The sequence below is a fragment of the Aphelocoma coerulescens genome, chromosome 2 (assembly GCF_041296385.1).
Source record: "Aphelocoma coerulescens isolate FSJ_1873_10779 chromosome 2, UR_Acoe_1.0, whole genome shotgun sequence".
Taxonomy (NCBI): Eukaryota; Metazoa; Chordata; class Aves; order Passeriformes; family Corvidae; genus Aphelocoma; species Aphelocoma coerulescens.
In genome coordinates, this window is record NC_091015.1 from 37,012 (window position 1) to 44,665 (window position 7,654).

General features: G+C 48.6%; 1 long non-coding RNA gene across 5 annotated transcripts; it reads right to left on the minus strand.

Annotated features, from left to right (window-relative positions):
* Positions 1 to 396: 396 nt before the first annotated feature.
* Positions 397 to 4,466, minus strand: LOC138106080 (uncharacterized). Of its 5 annotated transcripts, XR_011148905.1 has the most exons (9): positions 4,422 to 4,466; positions 4,253 to 4,327; positions 3,999 to 4,078; positions 3,815 to 3,917; positions 3,483 to 3,576; positions 3,358 to 3,398; positions 1,896 to 3,253; positions 1,664 to 1,790; positions 397 to 1,451 (listed from the first exon to the last, which is right to left on the minus strand). It is a non-coding gene; the product is annotated as an uncharacterized lncRNA (long non-coding RNA). The 5 variants fall into 5 exon arrangements; XR_011148901.1 differs by having other exon boundaries at positions 1,664 to 3,253; XR_011148903.1 differs by having other exon boundaries at positions 1,664 to 3,274.
* Positions 4,467 to 7,654: the final 3,188 nt, after the last annotated feature.

Here is a 7,654-nt window from a genome sequence, read left to right on the forward strand (position 1 = left end):
TTCCTTTCCATAGATAATAGATAGTTGATGCCAGGTGCAGGTAAACTGTCAGGGTTGGTTTTTGAAATATTTTTTTAAACTAGAAAGTGTTCCATAAGTATGCATGTGACTTTTGAGATTTGATATACGAGACTTGTTGAGCTTTTGACGGGGTACCCTTCCTTCTCGGACCCGGGTAACGGAGCAGAGGAGGCTGCTGTTCTGCTAAGTTCTTTATTTCATAGTCTCATAGTTTTCTTGAAGGCAGAGTTCAGAGGGGGTTACATGATAAAGCCAAGCAGCAACAGCAGGCAAAAACAGCCTCTTCTATATGTTCTATATGCTCCATATACTCTATATACTATACACACTATACTTGATGCACTCTATACAATGTACTATACACTCTATATTTTTTCTTACAGAAGTGTGGATTATATTTGTTAACTGACCAATAAGATTAATACACGATTCCAGTTTTTCTTAACCTATCCTGGCCTGATTCTAACAGTCGTAAGCCTTACACAAGTACTACATAGGTATTACACAGATTTGCGTATGCAGTTTCTATCGGCTCTTATTGTTTATGTGAACAGTCTATCTAAAAAATATGAACAGTGTAATTCTATCTATATTTTGTCTAAAGTAAAGAATTCTGTGAAAAGGTAACACTGCTGCAGCAAGAACTGTGTTTAAGGTCTCTGCTACAGCTTTTTAATGTTTAAGGCACTTAGCATATATGTCTACTGAAGTTAAAAATCTATGTTTCTATTTCACTTTGGTGTGGCTTCATGTATCTCAGCCTGTCCAAAGGTTTAAATTCAATCCCCGTGCTTTGGCTTCCCTCTGGGCCTGAGTCCAGAGGAGCTTTTGCTCCGACAGAGACTAAATCTCTCGCCGGTTTTAGAGTACTGCATTGAAAGTCTGTGCGCTTTCTCTTCTTTCCCTGTTCTGAGCGAGTTCTTTGGAACTTCTTTCTCCATTGAATTTTTTTATTTACACTTCAGCAAAATGTGGAAATAACGTATACAAACACAAGTACGAATACAATCCATATACATGCTGGCAAAAGTCCAATTTACACACGGAGCAATACATGGAAATTCAGTGGCAAACACCAATACAGAACAATACAGGGCAATGCAAGCCAAATACATATCAATACAATAAAACAATGCTACTGTTTCTAGAAAGTTTATTACATTTTCTTTTATTGTTATAAGAAACCCAAAACAGCAACATGTAGAGAACATAACAGTCATCCACCACCCACACCTCCTTTAGCTTACACACAAACCCACCCTTGCTCTCATCTTGACCGCTCCACTAACCCTCGGCGCTCTATGGGAATGTGGTTCCCAGGAGCCTCCAAATCATCCTGCCTCACAAAACCCCATCGCCGGCACGGTCCGCACCCAAACTTTGGCGATGAACGTCGCCTCGCAGACCGGCCAGGACCGAAGGAAAAAAACCTGGGGGGGAGGAACAAACCTGGCTGGGGTTTTTTTAATTCAAAATTTAAAAATGTGTTGAAAAACCTGAAAGGCAAATATCTCACATACAACATTAGAACCCATCAACACACATGCTCTCACAGGCAGACAGAAGCAGAAAGACAGACAACTCTCACAGACACACACAGTCACACACTCTTCAGCTAACACACACTCACTGCGGCCCTTACTCAAAAAACTCTACGGATGAAGATGCTTCAGCACATCTTCCAGCTGCTGCTCCTCGACATCAAACGGTAGATTCTGGGAAAATTGGTAGCATCAGTGACCACAGAGATCCAAAGCCACCTCAGGGACCTAAGAGACAACATGAGGCGGTCAGTGAGGGGCCGAAGGCTAGGAGTTATCTCCACGCTAGGCCCATAAATTTTCTACCCAAAACCCCATAGAAAAGATATGAACCTTTAAGTTTTATAACTGTTCTTCTTAACCATTACCCTGCCAGGGCAGGGCAGCTCCAACTGCAAAGAGCACATGGACAAGGTGGTGCGCCAAATATAAGCAAAGATGACAAGAGGGCTTGAGATAACTCTCTGGAAGATTAATTCTTGAGCCCGATATGCTTTAAGGCAACAAAACCTACAGAACTACCACAGTCACATGAGGAGGGTCTAATATGCTCCATATAGAAGTCTAAGGGAATAGGATGTGAACAGAAGGCACTACCAAAAGTGAGAAGGAAGATGGATGAGAACATCTCCTGCACTTCCTCTGGTCTCAAAAAGTAAAAATGTAAAGATGCCGGAATAAGCCCAATCTGGGAAAGTACACAAGGAGAGACACCCCCCCCCCGCTGCCAATACGGCCCAGAACAATGCCGATAAAGCATCAAGACATAACGAAGCCCTAGGACACAGAATAGGGTGGACACATGTTACAGTGGGGATACTGCAACACGCCTATATCAAACCAGGAGTCCCGTGGAAAAGAAATATATATAGACGGATTCTTGCTAGATGTTTCAGAGATGTTTATTTCTCCAGCCGCATGGCCGGGATCTGCCGAGGAACTGTTACAGTCAGCCCCCAAGCTCCTTTGCCTGCACAGGGAAACACAAACCAACCAATGGGGAACGAGGCTGACCAGGGGCAGGGAAATCCCGTGCCTCCCTCAGGGCTCCCAGGGCTACAGGGCGGGGAAGGGACCCCGACAGACACAAACTACACAACATAGACACAAACTACGTAACACAGAGAGAAGTTAAAACTGCCCAGCAGTTTCACCTGATGGACCCAAGATTCCTGCTGCAAGATGAGCCAGAAAGTGATGATGCCAAAGGAAAGACGGCTCTATAGCAATAACACGTGACAGTGAAACAACTCCTTACGAGAAGTTAGTGCCAAAGCTGTTAAGAGGATGCTCAAGAAGTTCAGTAGGCCTAGAGAAAGAGGTGATGACTGCTGGGCGACCGCTCCGGACCCAAAGGCAGGCTCCTCAGGCAAAAAGATCTGCGATGACATCAAGACTCAAAGCACAAAGCTTGCAAAAACATGGGTATGGAACTGCTCTGCCCGGCAAAGGGTCAGGTGATGCTAAGGAGAAACCCTCTCCCTTTACTTCCAAGGGACCCATCCCACTACAGCCCTCTCCTCTAAGCTAACTTCAGATTGCCTCCTGTGATTCCAAAGGTTTTTCCCTTCTCCCAACCACCAGTCCCAGCACTTAGCTTTCAGAGATGAGAGGAAAAAATCCATCCTCGACAGAAAAGAACACGTGGGCGCTGTGGACATCAGTACATTCCCTGTAGTCTGCTTTGGAGGCTGTGAAAATTCAGAAAGAAACTTCAGACTGCAATGAGATGTCCCAAAAATGACCCCTTCTGCAACACCCCCCTCCCTCGTAACTGCAAAGGCTAATTGCTTACCGGCCGTTTCCAAACTTCGGCTCCACACCGGCTCATGGTACCTAAGACGACAAAACAGAAAACGTGACTATCACCCTCCAGAAGATTAATCCCCAGGGCTCCTCTACACTGCTACCCTGGCGCACCTCAAATCTTCATCCGACTCTGGAGGTGGCCTGGACAATACCCGCAAAGTGAAAAGGCACATGCTTGGCACCTCAAAGGACTAAGGCAAAAGACCTGTGACATGAGATGCACAAAAGACAGAGAACGCACAATAGACACGTGACATGTACCGGGACTGCTTTGCCCTGCGCACCTCGGCACTGTGATCAAAAGCAAGACTTAAGCTTTATGGGTCCTAAGGGGTCCCTTCTTGGGTATCCCCACCTCCAAATCTGACTCAAAAATACCTCCGGTGAGTGCCAACTCGACACCCCGCTTTCACCCCCTCTGTGGGTCACAGGTCTCAACTTACCTCTTGGATGTCTGGGGATGTCAATCTGCCTCGGGTGCAAAAGGCGGCCGCCTCACCATGCAGGCAGCTGGTGCCTTCACCAGGCTGGTTATCTCTTAGTCAGCTACAATAAAGAAAACCAAACAAACATCAGTGCATGAGCTTAGTGGCACCTCAGCCAAAACCCGTCAATTCTGCCACTCACCGTCTCCTAAAAAGGCTGGAGTCCTTGGGCCGCATGCTCTGGCCGCGCTCCAAGGCCAGCACCATCGTTGTAGGGTATACCTGAGTTGAGTGGAGACGAGGTGAGGTAGCATTGCTAAAACTTGAGCAGACCCGCGCTCCCCCTCCCTCCCTCCCCAACTTATTGCAACTCCTCAGCCGTTGCCAAAGGCAACCTGGATGGTACCCTCACATGGAAAAGGTAAAGGCTTCGTCACAGAGTCCCATGATACTCACAGAGTACTAACAAGGGAAGCGAGACAGGACCGTCGGCCGGTCGGTGAGGGGCACGGCCTAAGACAGTGGTACGGCCTGAAACACACAAATGACAATGGATGCTTAGAGCTGTACCAGAACTTAGCGCCCAAGGAATAACATGTGGTTCTTTCCACCAATGACTTCTTACCTCATTCACTTGACCTTGACTGCTGAAATCTGGCTTTACCTCCTAAGAACAAAGACAAAGAACAATCCTGTAACACAGCCACCATTTATGTTTGCCCTGCAAAGACAAACAGTGACCAACCTTCATGTGGGAACCCCCTCACACGGTATGGGGGGCTCTGGCATGGATTTAATCTGTCTGCATCTTCAAGAAAGTGATGACAAAAGTCAAAGGGCTGCATGAGAACTTCACAGCTCCAGCCATCTTGTGACAATCTAGAAATATCATCTAGAGGACAAACTACTCCCTACATTACAAATTTCAAGTCCCCAAGCCTTGTTCTATTACACCGATATGCCAGGGTATGCAGCAGGGCAGAGCAGCTCTGGGCCAAACCCATGCAGGCACCCATGACAGAGGAGACGACAAACGAGAGGATACAACAAGGAGAGAGAACTCAGGGTGGAAAGCATGACTGCAAGCACATCAAAGGGCTAAGGCAAAAGACCTGTGACACAGGACACCCAAAAGACATGGCATGCACTATAGACAAGTGACACAACATGCACTGCGATTGCTCTGCCCTGCGCACCTCAGCATTGTCATCAAATGTGAGACTTTCACTTTATGCGGGCTAAGGCGCCCCTTCTTGGGTATCCCCATCTCCAAAGCTGACGCAAAAATCCCTCCCGGCGAAGCCCGACTCGATACTCCGCTTTCATCCCCTTGACTTATCTCTCAGACGTCCTGAGATGTGAATCCAGCTGGGACGCAAAAGAAGACCGCCTCACCATCCTGGAAGCTCCTACCATTGCCGGGCTTTTGTCTTTTAGACGGCTACAATAACAAGAGCCAAACATCGGTACAGGAACTTCTTGGCACATTGGCCAAGCCCCCAACAGTTCCACTACTCACCGTCTCCTAAGAAGGCCGGGGTCCTTGGGCCCCACGCTTTGGCCACGCCCCGAGGCAGATACCGTCACCGCAGGGTATACCTGAGTTAAGAGGAGAGGAGGTGATGCGGGACTGCTGAAACTTGAGCGGACCCTCGCTCCCCCACCCTCCCTCCCCGACTTGCCGCAATGCCTCAGCCGTCGCCAAAGGCTACCGGGACGGTACCTTCGCATGGAAAAGGTAAAGGCTTCATCGCAGAGTCCCATGATACTTGCGGAGGACTCACGAGGGTGGCAAGAGAGGTCCGTCAGCCAGTCGGCGAGGAGTTCGGTGTAATACAAGGGGACTACCTGAAACACACAAATGACAATGGATGCTTAGAGCTGTACCAGAACTTGGCACCCAAGGCATAACAAGTGCTTCTTTCCACCAGTGACTTCTTACCTCATTCACTTGACCTTGACTGCTAAGATCTGGCTTTACCTCCTAAGAACAAAGACAAAGAACAATCCTGTAACACAGCCACCATTTATGTTTGCCCTGCAAAGACAAACAGTGACCGACCTTCAGGTGGGAACCCCCTCACACGGTATGGGGCGCTCTGCCGCAGATTTAATCCGTCTGCATCTGCAAGAAAGTGATGACAAAAGACAAAGAGCTGCATTAGAACTTCACAGCTCCAGCCATCCTGTATGAGTCTAGGAATACCATCTTGAGGCCAAACTACAACCTACCCCACAAATTCCACATCCCCAGGCCTTGTCCTATTACACCCATACTCCACAGTATGCATCAGGGAAGAGCAGCTCTGGGCCAAACCCACTCAGGCACCCGTGACACAGAAGATGACAAAACAAGGGGACACAACAAGGAGAGAAAACTCTAGGCTAGATGATCACAAGGACCGAGCAAATGAGGAATGAGATGACCACGGCGAGACCGACGGTGAGCCAACGAGGCTGCAAGAACCCTGGCAGAGGAGGATGATAACAGAAGGGCTTATTCCAAGAACCGCAAAGATGGATGCCCGAGAATTGGACGGGTGGAATCCTCCAGCTATCTTCACATTCTTACAAGCCTTCATCCTCTATAATGGATCATTGCAGTGCACAGCTGACAATGCAGCTCAGAACAAGACCTGAAAAGACACCCGACTCAACCTCGCTGAAGAGAGACGTGATCCTGATGCACCTCCAAGCTCACGAGTCAAAGGATCAATGGTATCGGCACCACACTGAGGAACACCAAGAACAGAGATGCTAAGAATAATGCCCAGCGTTTGCGATAAGCATCTCAAAGGGCTAAGGCAAAAGACCTGCGACATGAGATGCACAAAAGACAGAGAACGCACAATAGACAGGTGACATGTACCAGGCCTGCTCTGCCCTGCGCACCTCGACACTGTGATCAAAAGCAAGACTTAAGCTTTATGGGGCCTAAGGGGCCCCTTCTTGGGTATCCCCACCTCCAAATCTGACTCAAAAATACCTCCTGGTGAGTCCCAACTCAACACCCCGCTTTCACCCCTACTGTGGATCACAGGTCTACACTTATCTCTTGGATGTCTGGGGATGTCAATCTGCCTCGGGTGCAAAAGAAGGCTGCATCACCATGCGGGAAGCGCGTGCCTTCACCGGGCTGGTTCTCTCTTAGTCAGCTACAATAAAGAAAACCAGACAAACATCAGTGCATGAACTTAGTGGCACCTCAGCCAAAACCTGTCGATTCTGCCACTCACCGTCTCCTAAAAAGGCTGGCCTCCTCAGGCCGCACGCTTTGGCCACGCTCTGAGGCCAACGCCATCGTCATCGTCACAGAGTATACCTGGGTTAAGAGGAGACGAGGTGATGCGGCATTGCCGAAACTTGAGTGGGCCCTCGCTCCTCCCTCCCTCCGCAACTCACTGCAACTACCCGGCCGTTGCCGAAGGCAACCTGGACGGCACGTTCAAATGGAAAAGGTAAAGGCTTCCTCACGGAGTCCTGTAATACTTCCGGCGGGCTAACGACAGCGGCGAGCCAGGTCCATCAGCCAGTTGGCAAGGAGTTTCACCATAATACATGGGGACTGCCTGAAGCACACAAATGACAATGGATGCTTAAAGCTTAGAGTGCCAGAACTTGGCATCGAAACAATAACAACCGGTTCAGTACACCGGTCACCACTTACCTCGCTAACTTGACTTTGACTGCTGAGATCTGGCATTACCTCCTAAAAACAAAGACAAAGAACGATGCTGTAACACAGCCACCAATTACACTTGCCCCGCAAACAAACGGTGACTGACCTTCCTGCAGGAAAGCCCCTCACCCGGTACGGGGCGCTCTGCCACGGATTTAATCTGTCTGCATCTGCAAGAA